Here is a 23,517-nt window from a genome sequence, read left to right as displayed (position 1 = left end):
ATCTAAATGGATGCTGCAAAAGAATGGCTCTGGCCAGGCTTTCCTTTTTAAGGCCTTTCTGATGAATAGCAAGCTTGGTTATTCTCTCAGTATGAGGCTCTAATAAGCCCAGGGACCCAGTTGAGGCCCAAAAGAGAAGCTCTATTTAAACCAATCTAAGGGAGCACGGAGCTTGATTTACGATGTAGGACTGACTGCAGTGCTGCTTCTTTCTAGCAGACCCCCCTCTGTAGCCAATCACAGTCAAAACATTCAACACTTCCTGCTATGGCTGACTGTGGACCCTACATGGTACCACTGCTTGCACTGTTGTCACTGCCTCTAATCTATTTGATTGATTATGAGCCTAATCCCCACATAATTCTCTTCATTTTGTCCCATGCGCTTACTATATGGAGGGACTAAAAGGCTAAAGGCACTGTTAACCATTTCCTGTGTTGCGGAGGGTTCGTTTCCCCCATACATATCTCATATTGGATTACGTATTGGGAAACTATGACCTGTAAAGGTCAGATTTAGGTAAGCCAAGCGTGTGATTTGCAGCTACCATTGATGAATGTCACCGGCAATGGTTATACATCACTCAAGCTCATGTTGCATGTACTGAAGTAATGGAGCTGTCTTTATGTGAAACACGCTTGACTTTTCCTCAAGGGACTTTCACTTTTAGCAATATGAGAGAGAGCTTGGAGGGAGAGACTTGTGGCAAAGTGCAAATTGCATTGCAGGAAGCAGGTAGAGAAATATCAATCAAAGCTTATTTTCATACAGTTACAGTATGCTTCTCTTTTCTTAGTAGTTGCATCATACAAACTGTTCCCAGTGGTCATACCCTTGAGGTGATGACAGGTTAAGTCTTTCAGCCTGTTGCCATTGTAGAGAAGATGGCACAACAGAAAGAGTTGTGAACTCTGACCAAGCAGCACGGACAGCGTCTGACTTTTGTTCAATCCGGCGCCGAGCAGTGTTGACACAAAATGACTGTGTGTTGGAGTGGCAGACAGTAAGAAAAAAGCTGAAGAGAGGCAGCGTGTTATCAGACCAGCATAGGAACCCAGCCACTCAGAGTGATAACACAGAAAACACATTCACATCAGACAAGCTGCCTCATCCCTGGTCTCCCACTATCTCCTCTCCTCTTCTCCCCCTACTTCTTTTGAAATAGAAAAACAGTCAGAAAATGACAAGTTTGGATTTGCTAGCCCCCGAGTCTGCGCTGGAATGAGGTTGGAAGAAAGAGAAGGACAGTCCCTTCATCTGGACCGATAAGGTTTTGTGGGGTGAAGAGGCACCTTTTGTGAGCGTGAACACTGCCACAAACTGCTTGAGGATATATTTTTCCATTTACTTTTTTTAGCATACAAAATGAGACCCTCAGCTCAGTCCAAACCTTAGTTAGTAGCTATTGTATTTCTTCAGATAAATATTCAATTTGCCTAATACAGGTAACTATAGCTTTGCATATATTTTGTGGGTGAAACTCTTTAAATTAAACTTCTTCATCTCTCATCGTTGGATGATATTTCTTCAATTCACACGATAAACCTCCCAGCTAATATCGATATACAGCGATCCATCACCAGACTTCATTAATGTTGGGACCATCAAACTAAAGTAAATAGGACAAATTTAGAAGCACTTCATCGCTCTTATTCGACATGTCTGACTACCTGTCATGCGGCAGTCTACCAACTCAATATCTGTAACAGTGGGGAGGCACTCAGACATGAAAGCAGCAGTATTAAAATGCTTCTTTAAAAAATGGAACAAAGTCACTCAGCGTCTGATGTCTTAAGCGGATTGAGAGAAAATCCATCTGCCTTAATGTCAGCTCAACTGTCTATGGAGTATAGTGAGTAGTAGGCTTTGTGGATGGCGATGTTAGTGAGGAGTGGACTCAAGCTGACAGCAAGAGGTGAGAGGAGAGGAGGGGGGAGGAAATTTGAGGCTTCTTTTAATGGCGGTAGGTGCATTTGAACTGACTGACGTGGCTTAGAGGAGAATCAGAAAAAACAGGTGCGGTTCAGCGATTGGGGACGCGGGGCCTAAATTCTGCACTCTCAAGGAAGAAGGATTTTAATTGGTTGTGACAGAAAGACATGACAGCACTTCTGCTTGCTTGTCAGAATTATTGCGAATTAAAACGCTTACGGAAAAGGTAGCAGAAGTTTTGACGGCATAACACATCGCTTACATGTGAGTCACAAACGTGTTCGTAAGCACCCTCCTAATTATTTGTGAGTCCGCCTGAAGCGGGTGTACACGTGTGAACGCGGTAAAGGGCTCGACTTAATCTCACAATCGCACCACCAACAGACACCGTGCGGCCGCAGTTTCTAATGCTTGTCCCACATATTTGTCGTGTTGCGGTTTACAAAACAAAATTAATCTAATTTTGACTTTGTCGAAATGACAGCAAATCGCGTGGATTATGGATCCTCAAGGAAAAACCCAGCAGCTACGAGCACAGAGGAGCGAGGAAGACTTTCCTCAGCTGACTTTAACAGTTGGAACCGAGTGAGCTCATTCTTTGCCAGGGAGCTGAATGCATTACCAGTGCCAATGCAATATGCAAATTTTGTTAAAGGAAATGTAATTTTCCAGTCCCCCTTGTTGATTGCATTTAATGCAGCTCGCAAAGAGATGGTGATTTAATTGAATATCTGAATGCCACTAATTTAAATCAAGGAGCAGATTAATCTGCGGCCATTGTAATGCATAATGCAAATATTTGAAGCATATGCCTTTAAAAGGGAAGGTAGAAGGGAGCCAGCAGGGGAGGAAAACGCGCCTGTTCTGCAGAAACACCACCTGTGGTCATTTACTTGCCTTATACGTCAGCTTATTTCGTGTGCATCAGACACATATATGTACATTAAGCAAATTAGGAACTGTTGGACTAGAATGCATCAGCCTGATAACCAGGTTTACGTACTAAGACTTACAGTCTAGTAGATAAAAATTTGAACCAACAGACTAAAAGGAGCAGAGATGCTAACAGCATGTGATGGGTGTCCTGCTGTAAATCTGGCCTAGCGTATAATGTGTGTTAATGTTAGCTGGACCTCCTGGGCTGCTCTAACATGGGGCTGAATTTTCCCTCAGGGATCACCGACTTATTTCTGCCATCCTTTGCACAATCCACCGTATGCTGATGCATTATGTTTTTCATTATCTGTTACCACTTTTTTTTTTCCCTCTTTCCCTCCCTCCCTCTCTCACTCGCTCACACCTCCCACAGTTCTGGACTGCATCTAACAGGGCATGGTGATTAAAAGAAATGTCAGTGCATTCATTAATAATTCCACTGAGTACTGCTGCGCTCACTGTGCTTATTCAGTCATATCGGGCATCTTGGAATTGTTCAATTGCTGTACCAAATGACACTCTCTGTGCCAGGATATGTTATACAGTCTCTTAGTATGTGTGTGTGTGTGTGTGCTCATAATGTGTGTTCGAGTGTGTTCAACCTCTTATTTCTTTCCTTACTTCTTTATGGGTTCACTCTCGATAGACTGTGCAGTGTTACAAAAGAGGGAAATGGGTCCTCACAGCTGGTCAGTCACTCACTCTCTTCCTTACTCACTTTCTGCTTGGCCTCTTTTTTTTCTCCTCCGCCCTCCTCTTCACCACTATTTCTCTTTTGCTTAGGAAGAAGGCCACAGCTGGCCAGATATCCACATAGAGCTATGCCTGAGGGAGCCCCACGCAGCTGGCGGATAGTGAGGTGCAGTAATGGAAGTGTTGGGGTGACGTAAAGAGATTAAGGACAATGGGGTTTGAGTGGTGCTGAGATTTGAAAAACAATGTGGCGATATTCATTTTGTGTCCATTTGTTGAGTTAATAGTTCTACCGTGTAAACAGGGGTGTAACAGCGAATGTGTAGTGACAATGTAATACTCAAAATATATCATATGTAATGCGGATATCATGTTCCGTACAGCTGCGGCTACGGACTCTCTTGTCACCTACATGCACTCAGATGTATTAGATGGTTGTGGGTGTTTGAGGTTTCAGAAAAAACGATCCCATTGGACCACCGTATTTTTCTTACCACTATCAAGATTATACAGTTGCCGAAACGTACCCTAGCTTTAACCATGAAATGGTGGCAGACACAAAATGGCTATGAAATTTTTTTTTTTTTTTTTTTGTCATAACAAACACCGCCAGAACCAGAAAACACACTTTAGAGTTGTTTTGCAAGGACTTGTCTATATTTATGTATAACAATAAAAACCCACTGTGGCAATTTTCATGTGGGGAGAAAAAAATATGTAGCTTGACAGTAAATCTAAGCCTGGTGCAGACGGACTGTATTTTCACATGTAATTTCTTGTGAGCGTGCTGAGATCTCTAACAACGATGTTTCTGTCAGGCATGTTCTCTCCTCTCGCTGCTTCGATTTAGTGCTATTTCTGGTTGGCACATTGTGGTTGGGTTTAATGAAACACATCTTTGAGCTGTGAATCAGGAAGCCAGCTATTAATACGTTATAATACCCATTGTGTTCATTCATTGTCAGGCAGAGAAATGGACTAGTCTGTCTCGCTGTTATCGCAAGATAACATTGACAGCTGAAGCTAGAGGTGGACACAAGCCTCGTAGTAGTCAACATCTGGACTATACCTGCTGCAGATATCATTTGCGATGGTTAGAGTTTAATTTACCCAGAACTATTACTTAGGCTAGTAAATTTAGATAAAGATTTTCAGTGCTTCAGTAAATAGCAGTGAATTTGTATTAAACCTGAACACTCCCAAAATGTCACAGAAAGTAGTAATTTGCACCTTCCTGGTTGCTTTTGATTTCATCTTTTAATTGTCACAGTGAGTCCTCGTTGCTGTTGTGTTTGTGTGCTCAGTGAGTCAATCAGGGAGTCCAGCTTGTGCAGTTTCTTCGCAGTCCTCCTCCTTACTAAGAACACCGCGTTCTGAGAACACTTACAAATAACCAGGACAAGTCAAGGCCAATTTATTCACTCAGAGAAATGCTTGAACTTAAATGTTGCTAAATAGACACAGACCCTGCTGAATTTCTTCTTCTTCACCAGAACTTTTCACCTCTCATTTATCATTTATTTATGTGGATGGAGTTTATTTGCTTATTTTTGAAAGTAAAAAATGTAACAGAAAAAAGTAGCAAAAAAACAAATGTAAAGTTGAGCTTAACGAAAAGTAAAAATGAACTTTAAAACATAGCTTTTGGATAGAGCCTGAGACATTTATCAGTGTGTTGATATTATCAGCTAGTATTAAATATTTATTTTATTTATCTATAATACTGGTAAATGAAAACTAAAAAAACTAAGAGATGGGAGAAACACCCTTCAAATATGTTATGAGTGTTGGGCAGAGTGTAAAAGAGTGAATTAATAACTACACATAACCAATGTTGGGGAAATCTGCTCCTGTTTCTGTCTGAAAATAAGAAAAGTGTCCGGTATATCAGAATACAGGATTGTTAAATGACCAAATATCAATATCGGTATCCGTCTTATGAATCCCATATCAGTCGGGCTCTACTTTATGGTCTGCAGGTATTTATACTTAGTCAGTCAATATCTCACAGCACATCAAATCTCATTAGTTGTGGCAGTCTTTTGTTCCTACACTAGATTCAGTTTCCTACCTACCTATTTGATTGTTCTATTTGCACTGTGTTACTGCTGCATTAAGTTACTGCTAAAGTTAGTCTAACAATTCCTACTGCTGTTGACTTATATTAAAAGCAGGAAAAGATAATCATACCACATTTTCATCACCAAGGTAAATGCTATTCACCTTCAGATACTACAATATATAGAGTCAATGTTAGATAAATGTATATTACAGAAAGTCTAGGATCTTTATTTACTAGAAATACTGTAGTTATGAAAAAAGATGAAAATACAGAACCAGCTTGCGAAAACAGGAGTTATTAGCAACTCCATCCATCCAATCAATTCTTCTTCAGGTCACTAGCACATTCAGCTCCACAGCGTCGAAATAGCAAACGGATCACAGTGCGCCTGCATCTTTGACTAGCCGCACGTGCATGTGTGAGGAGGTGATAGTGACCTGGTGAAATCCAGGGTCTCTGCAGCAGAACAAGGGGAGGGCAGGGGGAGTCGTCGCCTGCTGCCACGCTCTCAGCTGGAATTCCATTTGTTCCCTCACCGGAATGAAATGGCATTGATTGTTGGCTCAGATGTCTAGCAGGATGGGTGGGGATGGGAAACAAGGTAGAAGTGGAGCGAGGGGGAAGGGTATGCGGTGAGTTTATTTGTCACAAAAAGAGGCAGATGGGCAGGAAAAGAGACATCTGATGGAGATGACAAAAAAACAGAACAGAGGAAAATGCAGAAAAAGTGCAAGGCTTTTGCTAAATCCGTGCTAGCCCTTAAAAGGGAGAAGAAGAAGAAGAGAGAGAAAGGGGAAAGTTTTGGGATAAAAGAAGCGAGTCTGGGCATCAGTGCTATGGAAGCAGGTGGTGTCGGTGGCAGGCTCATCCTCAGATCTTTCTCAGTAGGATAACTCATCAGCATTCTTTCCACAAATTTAACTATTATCACAGGAAAGGAAGGATGGGACCTGGGTGCTCACAGGGATTAGTTGCCATGTACTCATGCCACTGCAGCTTTGAAAATGGCTTGGTCCTACTAATTTTTCTTGAACATTGTACCACTCTATAAAGAGAATATAGAAAAAGCCCATCTCTTAATACAAACGGACATCTTATTAGTATAGTGAATATTAATTCAGTGATGATGTGTCACACACATACTAAAAGTGTCCTCATGCTCTTTACTTAGCTCTAATTAGTCAAATATTGTTTAGAAAATCACATTTAGAGCAAAGAAGAACATCCGAGGAGACGATAACGACTCGACATTCTCAGAAACATCAAATATGAACCCCCTCTGCTGTTATTCACTATAGCAATAAACAACTAAAGTATACATAATAGTGTATAATAAGCACCTTTTCCTGCTGTTTCGTGGCACCTTACTCATGCATTCCAGCTAATGATGAAAAGAAAATCTTTTTCGGTTATTTTCAAGTGTTCACAAAGCAAAGCATAAACATTAGTGCACCTTTGACCCCTGTTTCTGACAATTTTTTGTCCATTATATTTGTGTAGTAAATCTGATAGCTGAATGTATCCCTTTTTACAAGAACTGCAGAAAAAAATAATATATTAAATATAGATAGTAGTAAAAAACAGTAGCGAAATGTAAGCATAGCTCTCAGAGCACAGGTTACCGCATACAGCTTTTAAAGAGCTACCCGTTTTTTGCATTTGATAAAATATATAAAGTCTGTTATGTGTTTGTTTTTCCTGGAGACAATTCTATTTTTCATCTAAATGATGCTCATGGTTTTAAACTGTGCAATATGTGCTTACAGCTACAGTTAAATTTAGGTCATTATTTTTCTAAATTTTAGCTATTTTTGTGTTTTTAACGTTTTCTTTTCTCACAATCGATGAAGCTTTGGTCATTGAGGACTTCAAGTTACTGCTACTGATTGAACTGGAAGAAGCAAGACCTAAAGTCACCAGCATTTTCAGCGTTATTCTGTATAAATGTATGTGTAGCTCTAAACACACAAACTAGTCTCTGAAGTTTGATCGGTGTGGCTGAGGGCCGCCAGATTTTAGCTTTGGCGTAAATTTTCAATGTCTGAGGGGGATAGTGGGCTAGACTTTTATTGGAAGCCCTCGGTGGCTCAAGACAAAATATTTTCTGCTGGTGTCATCACTCTTCTGAGGCTTGCCACTGTGCTAATAAAGAAAATGTAGGAGAGGCTTGTTGCAGATGTTTTGAAAGAGTATGAACCCAAGTCACGATCTTTTCCTAAATCTAATTAAACAGCAGCTAAGATCAAATGTCTAATAATGGAATTAAGTTGAACTCACCTGTTTAATGGTTAAAGTCCTTTCATTCTTGCACTGCCAGTTTTCTGATGGTTGTGGGTAAAGCTTATATGGCTGTGCTCCTCCAGAGCACTCTCCTGACACTAAAAGAGATACACAGGTGAAACATATTTTGTTACATGATTCTAAATGTGAAAGTTAAATTCAGCTAAGCTTTGAAGATGTCCTACTGTGTAAGGTCTACATGCAGACAAGCCCATCTGTGGGTGTTTCAGCTTAAAGAAATCATGATGCAGGGAATTCTATAGAACCAAAAAGCCTCTATAGAGGACATCAAAGGAAAGTGGTCAAATGTCTGCTCTGGGAAGCACAACTCCTTATGCTGCAGTCCTCTTTCTCTCTGTCTTTGCTTTTTTGTTTCCTTTTTCTGTCTGCCAGCCCAGACTGTGGCGTTCCTTCTCGTCTCTTCTCCAGGGAGATTCAGTTGACATGCCGCGGGCTAAAGGATATTTGCTCTGCACATCAAGTATGCATCATGCTGCTGTTTCTGTGGACAGCCCCAGAAAATGTGAAACAATCAAAAAAACAAACAAAGTATATGTATATACTTATTAACAACAATTCTCTAACAATTCTCTTTGCTAGAGCGACAGGAAGTCAGGAGACACTGGTTTAACGCTGAGGGTTTATTTCCTACCTGGTTAAAAAGGTCGAGCAGGACCATTAGCTATCGGATTTGTTTTGACACTAATATTGTTGAGCAAATAAATGTCATAACTACACTATCAGAGCAATAAGACGCGGACTCATGCAGTCAACACATCCCGACGTCAAATATCACCCACACACACCCAGGCGCAACCAATAATAGCCTATTTATTTTTTATTTACTTACCAAGGATTGAATCTGGCAAGTTGGTTTCCTTGTGCATGAATGAACAGCAGTGTGTGTGTGTGTGTGTGTGTGTGTGTGGGTAAACCTTCATAAATGTGAATACATGTCCAAGATTGCGTATGCATAAATGAAAAGGGAATGAGGGCTTAATTACAGAGAGAAAGAGAGAGAAAGAGCATGTGATAACCTGATGGCTCCACTGCATGGAGAAGAAACATTTCTCCCAGTTGGAACAGCGCCTGGGACTCTGGATAGATTAATAATGAACTGTGCATTTATAATTCTGCTGACTCATTGAGATACAATATCGCTGCAGCAGGGGGCAACATCTGTGGTTTTAGTAATTTATTTATTTATTTAAATTCTTTTTCCTTGTTGGAAAAAGACTCTTGAATAGCCGAGCATGGTGATAGAAGTAATGAAAAGTAAAAGGGTGGGGTTATTACAAGGTCAATTCCATTAAGAATGCCTGAGGATGAATGTATGGGCCAGAGCTGCTGGGCATGTTGGGGCGTGCCCTTCATCAATCACCAACTTTTATGGAAGTATGGGAGAGCTGATCGGATTATTGCCATATTTCAGACTTAAGCGAATGACAAATTAGGAGGGGGAGAAAAATACACAAAAATATTTTGGTTATTATTAGTAGCAGCAGTGGCAACATTGTAACAGAAAATAACGTTCCTTCATTACCATAAAAATGGGCATTGTAGTTTTTCTTTTTTTAAAAGAAATATTAAATCCACATTACACACCATTTTCCTACGGTTTATTACACCAGCTGTATTAATCCCCAGCTGAAAATAGTCCTCATCAAATTCACTATTTACTCCTGTTTCGGCATTCTAAGTTAAAATGTGTCACTTTTATGTGACAATTTTAAACTCTTACATCTGCTCAAGGAATTACCTCTGTCACAGACAGTTCTGGGAATTGAGCGCTGTGGAATAAAACACTGATTATTCGAGTTTTTAATACCATTTGTGGCTCTAAAGAACAATTTTCAAATAACACCGGGTTTATTATCTTGCTGTAGTGTGTGGAAATTAAGCCTTTGTATACACTTGTTGACTTATAGTCTGATCATATAATATGTTGGTCTGGAATTGTTATTTGCATATATTTAATAACGGGTTTTGTTTTCCAATGAAATTATACACTAAATTATATATTATTATATACATTCCCAGTAATATAGCAGGTGTCAGTTATTTCTTCTAGCAGACAGCATAAGCAGACACAAAGAGAGCTGCTTGAATCCATGAGTATCTCCATCTGTGTAAAAGGTTTTGATGTGAGTCTCCTCTGGGAAGGGGCTTAATAATAACACGCCAGCAGAATGCATGCATCTCCTACACTCCTGCACCATGAGTGTGTTCATGATTTAAAAGCACATAATTCAGTTTCTACACCCAAATTGCGTATCAGCTAGGCAACATATTATCCAGCAGTGCAAGTGTTCTAATACGCATCTATAAGACTGCTGAACCAGTACACAAACAGATGACAACTATGATTGTTATCTTTCCTTTTATTGATGTATTGTTAATGCAGTCAGGGCATTGCTTGTTTAATGTGTTGTTTTATGGTATTTTATATTGGCCTAATTTATTAAAACCTTAAACAGACTTTTATGAAGAATACAAAATAACAGAACATTAGATGTCTTTCTTTCGGTTTGCAGTTTAAATTCTTGGTTAGCTCAGCTGACAATTATTAGATGTGCCATTATTCTTCTCTGCTTGCTAACAAGTTGCAAATTTCTTTTCGTTTTGACCCAGCCATATCAGTAACGCATCCTTCCCTCTCCGCTCGACCACCCATTGGAACCAGCTAGACTTCAGGGAGAAGACAACCTCTCCAACGGCCAATTACACCATTAATTGCTTATCAGATCCAATTTGGGATTGCAGTAAATGAAGCAAAGTATTCTCTGCTGTGTGTGTGAGAGCCCGTGTGTGTATGAGCATGTGTGTATCTTACTGTGTTAGGCTCAACGCAGTGTGTTGCCCCTGTCATCCCCAATCAGTGGAATTGAAACATCTAATTGCTGAGCTCCCACTCGTTTGCCTTCCAAAACATTCTTTTGTTTGCCTAATCAGGCACTCATACACACCCTAACACAAACACACACACACACACACACATGCCCACACACAAAGTCAGAGACTGTGATGCATCAGGGCTTCCTTGTGGATTCACTTACACATGCCACATGCATTTGGAGTGTGAAATATAGAAAGATGAGCAAAAGTGTACATGTGCGCTGACAGGAGGTGATGCAACTGATGAGGAGCATTTCATTTTATAGTCGCTGTCACGGGTGAATGTGCTGCCACATCCTTTAATTAATAAAGGGGCATTAGAGAGCCTCTCCACTCTTAACCTCTTCTGCCTCTAAGTTTGCTTGTAGCGCTAAGTATGGATATCCCTGACAAGATTAGCTCGCCTTTGGTATTTAATTTGTGAGATCTAGCTTGATTTTTTCTTTCTTTCCTTTCATTTGTTTTTCCCAGTGAGCTTCCTTTAGTCTCACTTGTGATAGATGTTTAAATAAATAAACAGCATTGATGTGACTTGGACTCCTATTGATTTTGCTCATCCCGGGCTTGTAACCCAACCAAACTCTAATGAACCGTGCAAAGATTGGGCTAATTTGACCATGACAGGTGAAAAGTTCACCCTTCCGCTCTCCTCTCTGGCACACGATCTCACCTGGGAGAGCACACGTGGAAACAGCATTTAAAGAGTCATGCACACGCACACACACCCATTCATCAGCAAACACAATAACCTGGCTGTTTACGTGATGTTGCATAGTACCTGCAATTGACTCATTGAAGACGTAACCGTCGATGCGTTCAGTGGTGTTGTGTCAATTTTTTGATAGCGTTTCTGATTGATTTATTTTCTCAGGGAAAGTGAATCAATGGAAATCTCATTAAGGTGGAAGGTAAAGGTCACAGCACGTGTAAACGAATGCCCCGGTGGTTCTTAACACAGTCTCTATGTGGTTTCTGAGATATATAGAGTCTGCGATGAGGTAAACCAAAGTTTGCTTTGTTTTACAAAGCCAGAATGTTCCAAGCGGATGTAGTGATATAATGCTGCCACCTCTTGTATTTGTCACAGAAACGGTTGCACAACACAGTGATTCACTCCCATAAAGGATACAAACCACTTAAACCACACAAATTGTGAGGCTTTTTTATTTGAATGGATTTCATTTTAATGACACAAGAACAAGTGCTGGGCTGATCCATGGTTCACACTGATATTGGAAACTGCAAAGTCAGATTTGCAGCGTTACTGCATGAATCAATATTTCTATATGTCAAAAATGGCTACATATAGACTCACCAGCCACTTTGTCAGGTACACGTTGTTAGTACTTTTCTACAGAGCTGCCTCAATTCTTCATAGCATTGATTCAACAGGGTGCTGTGAATATTCCTCAGAGAGTTTGGTCCATATTGACATGATAGCATCAAACAGTTGCTGCAGGTTTGTCGGCTGCACATCCATGAGGAGAATCTCCTGTTCCACCGCATCCCAAAGGTGCTCTGTTGGATTGAGATCTGCTGACTGATGAGGCCATCTGAGGACAGTGAACCCATTTGGATGCACTGTAAAACCTAATGTTGTGCTTAATAAAAAATATTAAGTAGACTGAACTCAGTTTTTATCAACTTGTTATTAGCATTCAGCACAAGTTACCAGTATTTTATGTTCAAAAAGCTGATTATTAGAGTTGCTTTAAAATAGAAAAATTAAGTAAGCTGGAAATTTGGCTTTTCAGTGTGGGAATTAAGTACATTTACTCTATTCTGTACTTGCTTTACAACTCACAAGTAGCTTGCATTACCTGAGCTTTTGGCTCCTGTTTTTTGCCTCTCTGTATTTCTGCTTCGCTATATTTTATATTTTACTTCATTATCTTATGGATTATATTACTGTTGGAATTTTATATTATTATCTATATAAAACATACCAATAAATCACCCAGCTGTGCATATGGGTACACCTAAAATTATTAATTAGTTAATCAATTATTACTACACCATTAATTATTATTAATTAGTTTTAAAAACATTTTTAGGGCCAGTATTGCAGATGCCAATACTGATACTTGTGTTTTTAACCTATAAATGCACCTAAAGTAGGAGCAGTCTATGATTTATTACATGAATCATCATAGGCTTTCAAATTCTGAACACATTTTAATGATTACTCAATCACTGTGATTCTACAGTAATGAGTTAACACAATAAAAAACACAGCTTTCAGCTTTTTGCATTGTGAAACTGTTTTTTGTTTTTTTTGGAGACCTGAAATTTAAATATCTAAAGCACAACGTATGTTGTTTAAATGTGAAGTGGGCTATAAATAAAACAGACCTGACAGTCATCATTCTCATAACAGATGTTTGAGATATATTTTTTCATTTTACAAAAAAAGAAAAAGAAAATACAAATGTTATTTCACACAATTCAGTGTGCTACGTAGTGAACTTGGAGGACAGAAACCAAAATTAAGTTTTCTATAGTCACTGTTGGAAACAAAGTGTCGACCCACACTAGTATCGAACCAATACCAATACCTGCATTGTTTTCGTTACTATCGTTATTTGGATCGATCTGCCTGCCTCTAGTACCGGTCTTTCTGGAATATTTTGAGCAAACCTGGCTGCAGTTGGAGAAGCTTCAGCTAAAGTGGTTATTGTTGGCATGGCACGCTGATTTGGTGAGTAAATGGTTTGCTCTTATGCAAACTGTTTTTGTGCCTTCTTCGGTTTAACACCAGGTTTGTGAGCTTGCTAGCTAGCTAGTGTTAGCTAGCTTTCTTATCACCAATGCTTTAAAAAACTTTTCAGTGAAATTTACTGTTGTTGGTTGGTACTGTTGTGGCTGCTTTTGAACATCTGTGGCATCTGTTAATGTCAAATCTAGCCATTCTTTAGCAACATAAGGAAGCTGTTTTCACACTTAACCAACCAACATTTCTGTTTCAATGCATTTTAAATAATAGTAGTCATATTATTATTTATTTTATTAAAAATTGTACTTTGATACAAGTTTTGTTGTGAAAGTCAAAGCCAAATTAAAACAAAAATCCATAAATAAGATTAGTGGCCTTTTAAGTGTTTAAAATCTAGGGTGTTTTAGCTCAACAAAAGTAATTTAGCTTGTCCTTATAAAAAAATAAGTTGAAGTCCATACCCACATTGAATCATTGGAAACATTTTAGGTTAGCCTGTGTTAAATATAAAAACTGCCACATGTTTTATCTGGACATCGTGTTTATCTCTTTGTAAGATAAAAGGGGCAATACCACACATTCAGACATGGTAGTAGATGTTTATTTTTATTATTTATTATATTATTTTTATTATTATTTATTTTTATTAATAAGTACTGTATGCGCTAGTCTAATTTGGTTGTATGAGATGTACATTGACTTTCTAAGCTGTACGCTATAGTGATTGCAGAGCCATTAAAAATCAAATCAGCTACTGAATAATTAGCTGTTCATTCTCTGTCTCCTTGCCTTTTACTTTTTCAGAGATTTTCTGAGTTTATAGAATTGTCATTAGACTGTTTCTTTGAGATTTCTTTGGGGCTCTCTACCATCACTCCCCACATTACATCAAACTCTTGCAAGTCTAGAAAAGGAGCTGTTGGACAGAAAGATGTCAACTGAGTGGTAACTATTTTGGTTTTCCAATATATTAGTAATCTTCAGTGCCATTTATATTAATCATGCGGATGTTTAATCATACTTTAGACCAACCTGTTTTAATTCTCGTTCGATTCCTGCTTTGGCTTGGGGAAATTGTCTTTACTGATCTTTTCCTGTCTTCTGTTATTAGTCTGCACTATGCTGTTGTCCTCAAAGGAATTCCAGTAGGGCTTGGTGTAGACTCCAGGAAATTCTACAGGACATGCTGTGTAAGTAAATACAAACAACAATAATTTGGTCTACATTTCTTAAAAGAGGTATTGCGTGAGGTTGAGGGATGCTGACCTCAATAAACAGCTTGGGCTCTCTGCGGCTCTATGTTCTGCATACTTGGATGAAGAAAGGAGCTGAGCTATCATCTGATCACGACATTGTGGTGAGTTGGATCAGGTGCTGGGGGAGGATGCCAGACGGACCTGGCACACCCAGACGTACAGGGTGCATTGGGGACCCCTGGTAGAGGCCCTAGTTCAAGAAATCTGACTCCCAGTTCGACAGCATTCCGAGATTTGCGGGGGACATTGAGTCAGAATAGACAATGTTTTACACCTCCATAGTTGAGGCTGCTGCAAGGAACTCTGGTTGCAAGGTGGTTGGTGCCTGTTGTGGTGGTAATGCCTGAAGAGAGCCATCAAGCTGAAGGAGGAGTCCTATCGGGCTTGGTTTGCCATCACGTGGTGGCCTCCATCGCTCAATGGAGCAGTTCACAGCCAAGTGTGAAGTGGCAGGAACGAGAATCAGCACCTTCAACCTCAAGCTGAAAAGGGTGGAGTGCCCACTCTGTGTCAGGAACGAGTTGCTGCCCCAAGTGGAGGAGTTTCGGTATCTCAGGATCATGGTCAGGAGTGAACTGAGAGGGGAACGGGAAATTGACAGATAGATTGGAGCCTCAGCTGGAGTCATGTGGACGCTGTACCAATTCGTCATGGTGAAGAGGGAGCTGAGTAAAAGCGAAGATGTCAATTTACTGGTGGATCTACGTCCGTATCCTTGCCTATGGACCTAAGTCATAAGTAGTGATTGAAAGAATGAGACTGCGAATACAAGCGCCAAAAATGAGCTTTCACCGAAGGGTGGCTGGCCTCTCCCTTAGAGAGAGGGTGAGAAATTCACTCATTCAAGAGGGGCTCATAGTAGAGCTGCTACTCCTTCACATCAAAAGGAGCAAGTTAAGGTGGTTTGGGCATGTCCCTTGGGGAGGAGGCCCCGGAGCAGAGCCTGGACATGCTGGAATCCCCCTGGATAAACAGAGCGGGTGGCCGGGGAGAGGAAGTCTGGGGTTCTCTCTTAGGTTGCTGCCACTGCGACTTGGCTGCGGATAAGTGGAAGAAAATGGATGGTTGGATGGATGGGTGACATAATTGTTTTTATCACATTTATAGTATTTTTTGGCAACAGTGTAATAATGTAGCTTGATTACAACTTTGTGTTTTAAAGAATATGATTGTTTCCTTTCAGGACACCAGGAGAAATGAGTCCTCCGTCACAGATGATTTGTTCAGTGAAGAATGTCACATGCAGGTCATTGCATCTCCAACATTGCATCATTTGGGACAATGCTAAAGACTTTCATCACGCACTTACATTTGGATCACCTAAATCCATGACAGTCATTCAGGCAGTAATGCCTGGACTGGGAAACCGAAGATAACTTGGTCATCTTAAGTACGCTTTGCTTAGTGTTTTTTTTTTTTAGGCAATGAGTTCTTGGAACTAATTGGATTGTACAGTGTACCCATAATGAATAAGTTTGCCTAACTTAATTATTTTAAGTAAGCTTTACTTCGTTTTTGTTTAAGGCAATGAGTTTGCATAATGTTTTTAAGCTCTGAGAACTAATTAGATTTTACAGTGTGTTCAAGGAACCAGTCTGAGATGGTCTGAGCTTTATGATAGCACACATCATCTTGCTGGCAGCAGACATCAGAAGATGGGTGCACTGTGGTCATAAAGGAATGGAGACGGTCAGCAGCAATACACAGGTAGACTGTGGTGTTTAAAAAAATGCTCAAATGGTACTAAGGGTCCTGAAGTGTAGCTAGATAATATCCCCCACACTATTACACCACAAGCAGTCTGAACTATTGAACCAAGGCAGGATGACTTTCATGCTTTTATGTTGTTTACACCAAATTCTGACCGTACTCTGAGAATTGTCCCCTAACCTCTGGCATCAACAAGACATTTTCTCCCAGAGAATTTCCGCTCATTGCAAATTTTCTCTTTTTCTAACTATTCTCGATAAACCCTAGAGATGGTTGTGGGGAAACTCCCAGCAGATCAGCCATTTGTGAAATGTTCAAAGTCACTTAATGTCCCTTAAAAAAGTACTCATTCTGATGCTCTGTTTTAACTTCAGCAGGTCGCCTTAACCGTGTCTACATGCCTAAATGCAGTAACATACTGTCAGCTGAATGGTTGAGTAAATATTTGTATAAATGAGCGGTTGAACAGGTATACCTAATAAAGTGGCCAGTAAACGTATGTGACGGATATCCCTTGCACTGATGAGAATCAGGGAAATTTATCACCTAAATCAGCTTTATGGTGCAGTAAAGTGGTTTTCAGCTCATTATTTCACTTTTATTGGACACTTTTTAACTCTTGGTTGAATCTTATGTCTGCCATAACCCAGTTTCAAGTTCCAACGAGCTTTTGTTTCCCAGAAAAAGGTCAAGTTAAGACTTCACTTTATCCACCTACAAATATTGCAAACATCAGAAGAGCCATGCAGATTTAGGGACCAAAACAGATTTAGACAACACTCAGTGGTTTTCAATTGCTGTCTTCCCATCTGAATAGAATGTAAATGTGTCCCTTGAACACTTCATTTTCCTCACACGGGCCAAAAATGTGTTTTTAAAGGAATTTCAGACCACACAGTGTCCAAATATGTGAATGTACGTGGAAATGTAAGCCTACCAGTGATAAATCCACAGTGTGTTCACATTGCTTTTGTCCAGCGCATGCTGTGGCACATTCCTGACAGACAGGCCTTGAGAAGAAATGCATGTGCGATGATAGACACAAATGAGTCAAACCGATTGCCACAAAGCTACATTTGTTAGGATAATATTTCTTTACCTGGAGAGTGCAGTGACCACTTTTCTTGCCTATTTCATCAGTTGTTCATATATTGCAGGGTCTCACTAAATGTTAAGAACTGGCACAAGCTGACACTTGCAGCTACTGCACTTCAAGGCCAGACTGGCTTTGACTTTTTTGAAGTGTGTGGCTATCCATATACTATTGATATCATGTCTTAGTTTTTCATTTCTGGTAGAAAATGTGGTGAAGTCTTCAGGGGAGTCCAGGGTGTTCTTGACTGTTAAAAGACCCCAGACCTCGATAAGTCCCAGTGAACTGTGCAAACCAATGCCTGAGGGAACGAATATTTCCCAGACTCAGTCCTCCTAGAAGTAGAGTGTTTGGTCAAGAGCAGTTACTCATTCTATTCCCGTACCTCCTTGCCTACACTCATTTCCTCTCTTCTTTGGTGTCTCTTTCAGTGTCTTGCTCCACTGGCAATGTGACAACTGAACAATGATTCATATGACTGGAAGCTATTTCAAATGTCTTGTGAGCCTCATTGAAGTAACTCAGTAACACCCCCCCCCCCCCCCCCCCCCCCCCCAACCTCGTAAACACACATACACCCACCTTGCTGTAGGACAGTTGTGCATTTTTTTCAGTGGTGTGAAGCCAGCAGCATATGAGGATCCAGAGAGGGAGAGAAAGCTGGGATGTTTACACATCACAGATAAATGACTGTGCTGTTTGCTTTAATAACCACACTGAATGCAGAGACACATGTAATTGCTTTGATGTTGCTCTGATGGCTAGAAATAATAGCACTCCCCATGATTATGGAGTCAGTCAGGTGCTGGAGGTATACATACCACGCTGTGTGCACACAACTGCTGTGCGTGTAACTGTACTTGAGAATTCCCCCATCCTTCACCTTCTTTAGTTTTTGTCTGGGTTCCCACCCCAAGGGCTTGATTTAGATGAAATGTCACTTTTAATGGAAAATTTGATGGAAGCAAAACAACAACTTGGAATATTGCTTGTGTAAGAAGCAGGAAGGGAGGCAAGTGCCAGGGTGATGTCAGTGGCAGGGGTTGTTTCTCCCCTGATTGTACTCTTTAGGAATTCATTGGTTGCTTCTATGATATTAGTGTTGTAGCAAATGTAGCCCCCAGGCAGGCTGGGCAGCCGGCATACTGCTGCTCTTTATAGATGAGCGTGCCAGGAGGAAATACGCTTGCAGTCCGGCCCTGCTGCGGACTCACTTTGGTCCAAGCTAAACGGGAGTGGATGGTTGCAATAAGTGCTAGAGGAGCTCATTGTATCTGCCTGTTGTTCTCTTCTTTTTCGTACACTTTTTGTCATAATGGTTTTCACGTCATGAATCTGCATGGGCTGAACTCACATCAGTGCGACAGAAAGCTCTGTGGCATGCAGGCATTATCTCACTCGACTAACTGCAGTATACAAGCTGCAGAAAAACTTCATGTATGTCTCACATGGAAACAGCTGCTCATCTGCATCAAACCAGTGGGTATTTCTTAATGTCATTGGTTCAGCAAATCATCAGGGCACGCCACGGGCAACTCCGGGACCTCTTTTGTAGCAACGGTTCACATACAAACCTCAGAATCAGATGCTCAGTGGCCTGCCATGTAGTTTTGTGTTTCTATAGAAACTCAGGTCACACAGACTTCCCATTTGGCAGCATGGTAATTAATTTATCTCTATTGATCTCTTGTATACCTCAAGCCTTTCAGCAGGGTGGCTTGAAAGCTGAAAGCTGCATTGTTGATTGAATGCACAGTCTATCTTCAGATGCGATCACAAATCAGTCCCCATAGGGGAATAGCTGGGAGTAGGCCAGATTATGTTCTTCCATGCTGCAGTGGTAATGATTCATTTCATCCTACAAGACACAAGTAAATGTAATTGCAGGTTTTGGTACTGGGCAACAGCCTCTACTCTGCTCACAGTCACGTGGACTGATGTGGCAAAAACTCAACTGCAGGCCAGGCGCTTATGGCTCTGGATGCATATCAAGACACCAGCTTATTCCCTATATTTTCTAGTGCATTTTGACACAGAAGAGGCAATATGCTTCAGGTTCAAATTTTTATAATAAGCTGTTCCTGCCAGCTCCCAGCAAAGCTTGACATTTGCTCAGAGCAGGGCAAATAAGGATAGAGGAAAAAAAACAGAATATTTGCCTAAGGATCTTCAACTCCCTTCCTGCTCCACCCCGCCTCCCAATGTCACCCTCTTTTTCATATCTTTTTTGCACTGAAACTTTTTTCTTTCCAGGTATTTTGTTTTTCTTTGGTGAGTAGGAGGGACCCCTGGCAAACAGATGAAGAGAAATAATGTTACGCACCTCTCCAAAACATCTCAGGGATGCAGAGTCCAGAGGATGTCCAGTACAGTGCAGAAAAGAGCGTTTGCATAACAACTACTGTATTCATTACAGACTGCGCGAACACAGAGGCAAAATCTAAAGTCGTGATCCTGCTTCATGCCTTTGGAAAAATAGAAACTTAACTTGCAGTAAACTGGATTTCAGTCTCTTTATCTCTTCTCTTATGTTTCCCATCTTAACCCAGGGGTGCGGCTTTGGGAAATAAATAGGTATCAAAGAAAGGAAAATGAGAGAGAGGCGGAGAAAGAGCTTGAGAAGAGTGATAGGGGCAGTAATACTACAAGACAACTCAACGGGAGGCAAATAAGTCGAACTAAAAGCAGCACAAGCAAGATGGAGAAGGCAAAAAAAATGAAAAAAAAGTAATGATAGCTCACCTTCTGTCAGCCTCCGTGACAGAAATGACTTGGAAGTTTGGAGACCGGCGTTGTCATGGAAACTGATTTTTGTGCTGCTGACAGGCGGGTGTTTTTCCTGCGGATGACAATGCCCACCGATAAAGATGTCATCCTGAGAAAAATAGGTGTTGGCCATCAATGGACCTGAGTGCTGACATTGCTTTTGCTGAAGCCGTATTGTCCGGGGCAGTCCCCCCGAGGATTCTAAAGGCTGCTCAGTCCATTGTGTTTGAATTTGAAGAGTGTTTCCCATGGGGCCTGTTTAAGATAAGACACTACAAGTCTTCAAACATGACATGTCACAATTGTGGCAAAAAAGATGTGCCTTTCATAATTGATGATGAATGTGAAGTTACTCACTGTTGAAGCATAAGATAGAAAACCCGATTATTGTGAATTCAGCCCTTTACAGATAACGCACTCAAGGTGTAGGATTATCAAACTCAATGATGTTAGAGCAGAATTAGAGAAAAGGCTTGCTTTGTAAGCTTCCTGCCAACCCTCACACCATGAATCTACCGCAATATTCCAGCTTCTTTGTTAATGATCAGCACCAGCGATGCGCTGCGTGTTGGATCACACTCTGTCCTGCTATCCTTGCACGAGTTTCTGTGCTGGAGGCAAATGTCTTGTTTATCATGTCCAGGCTGTTGTGCACGGGGGCCGCATTTTTAATTAAAAGTTGTTGTAGCTATCTCTACAACATTGGGAGGTGTGATCACTGCCTGTCACTTCAGCTCAACACAAACATGTTTATTTTTGGTCCCAGATTCATTTAATGGGCTTGTCAAAACTGATGAAAATTAGGGGAGGCAGAGGCGGCTGATAAGCCCCTGTGTTATTAGATGGGCTGGAACTGTTGTTTGTCTCCCTTCGTTTGTCCTGCGTTGATGCTCGAATGCGTGAGTACAACTAGCAAGCAAGCTGAAGAAAAAATACACAGCCCTGCACAACTGCTAATTCATTCCCAGACACAGAAAGTGAAATGATCAAAGTTTGCGTGGCTCAAACTTTAAAGAATAAATAAAGGATTTCACACTTGTGGCTACTGAAGCAGCACTGCAGTGCCTCTGCGCTGCAGTCTGCTCGATGATTTCTGAAATGTAGAGCAGCAGAGGTAAATAGACATGGGAGCAGACAAACTTTTTCTCATATTCGCTTGGGTGCTTTTTATCTTTGATGTCCCTCCCAAGCACACACACAAAAAAGCAAAAGTCAGATCTTCCCAAAAAATTCTCAGAGGGGCGGGATAACTGCGGACCAGTTCTACACGGTGTGCATCAGAGAGAGAGATTTGTATAGAAAAAGTAGGACTTTTTGATGGCAGTGTCACTCTGCTCTGCATGATGACAACTGTATTTCTGTGGTGGCAAAATAGTGGGCTGGTTTTTGCTGATCAGATTGCTGTTTATTGGCGGTGTACAAGACTAAACTGTGGAGATGATGGAATTTTACTGCTTTCCTGCTTCTCTCCACAGAGGGTGGTTTTATTGAAAAGCACCTCTCACTGAGGTAATGCAGACAAATGACAGCATGACGCACAAATGTAACCTTCCGCCCCCTGTGCGAGCTTTAGTTGAGGGCATAATTGCATTGTACTTTTATTGTGTTTGTTTTTCAAGTCAATTGCAATCTTATAAAAATGCAAATACTGCACATATGGAACACGTCTGAGTCACTGAGCGGTAAATAAAGGAGCAGGTACTTGGAGAACAAAAGAGAAAGGAAAAAATGAGAAGAGTGATCACTTGTCAGTGGGACAGAATCATCACAGACCTGCTGTTGGCTGCTGAATATGTCGTTCACCTAATCTGAGGAAAAACCTATGAAGGGAAAAGTGAACCGAAGCAAAAGCAAAAGTTAGCTGATGAGGTGGATGAACTTGTAAATCTCACTCAGTTGGACAGAATGTGAACACACTGAAAACATTAATACCACACCAAACAAAAGCTGCCATAAGTGCTGTATACCCAAACTTAATACTTGCACTACAGCAGAAGAAGAAAGCCACTAACATTACATTTACATTTAAAGGACATAATGCAGCCATGGACAAATAGAAAGGAGAGGATTGAGGATCAATGCTCTTTTATAAAAAGTTGGTATATTAATATTTGACGGCATCAGAATGTACATGTGATGGGGTCTTTCAGAGCTTTGTCCTTTAAACATTCAGTTAAGATGTTATCCGAATAAGTTCCATATAGCATCCCTGCAAGTGCACACACACACACATACACACACTTGAGACAGGTGGGCAAGCCACAGAAAGTGCTAAAAAGCAAATACCCTTAAGTGCTACCTTAGTCCTTTACAAGAGGGGTTTGAAATGCGTTCTCTGTCCACTTAGTGCTTTCACTTATCTAAGTGCTCTGGTTGACCTTCCCACTGTCTCACTTTCCAGAAGCAAGTTTATTCCCCCTCCACCCCCGCCCAACCATTTCAGGGTTAACTGCATGTTACCATTTTCCTTGAACTCTAGGCAAAAAACAGTGAGGTATACCTAAAGCAAATCACTATAGACCCACTTGAAACCTGTAAGTGCAAAAGCTCAGAATTTTGTGGTCATTCATTTTTTCCATGCTTTTCGAGAACTACCGAAATAAACTCATTACTCTTTCTATTCAATAGCATTTTACAGTTACACATACGTATTTTAGATCATTACAACAAAACAAGATTAAAAGAAACAGTATCAGTGATTACATAGTATGAAGCCATGATGTTTAGAGGCCATTTTTTACAAGCGTACACAGGTCGATGAGAAATAGAGTGGTTAGTGCAAGTTCACAATCTTCCCACCTGTTTTTTGTCTCTCAAAAAAAGCTTCCACCTGTCAAAATCCTCTCACCAGTCCTCTAATGGACCAGTTTACAGACCAGCTGTGGTAGTCTCCCAAGTCTATATCTTTATATATATATGAAAATAGGGGAATTGGCATTTAGAGCTAGTGGTTTAATTAACAGCAGCATACAAATCAAAAGTTTATAAAATCAGTGGGCAATGTAAATAATATTTATTATCTCATTTGTAAGGTACCTGAGATGTTTTGAATGTATTAGGCAACATGTGAGCAGTCAGCTCTTGAAGCTGATGCGTTAAAAGCAGGATAAACAGGCAATCATAAGAGCAGGGCAAATAAGAATAGAGTGACTTTGTCTGAGTGACATTGACAAGAGTCAAG

The 23,517-nt window shown here is 40.6% G+C and overlaps 1 protein-coding gene across 2 annotated transcripts in view; it reads left to right on the top strand.

The window, feature by feature from the left end:
- Positions 1-23,517, top strand: part of cdh4 (cadherin 4, type 1, R-cadherin (retinal)) — a 207,712-nt gene that overhangs the window by 47,155 nt on the left and 137,040 nt on the right. The window lies entirely within an intron of this gene.

This window comes from Oreochromis niloticus, linkage group LG5 (assembly GCF_001858045.2).
Source record: "Oreochromis niloticus isolate F11D_XX linkage group LG5, O_niloticus_UMD_NMBU, whole genome shotgun sequence".
Taxonomy (NCBI): Eukaryota; Metazoa; Chordata; class Actinopteri; order Cichliformes; family Cichlidae; genus Oreochromis; species Oreochromis niloticus.
Note: the sequence above shows the minus strand (reverse complement) of the source record. Positions and strands in the feature narration are given on the sequence as shown.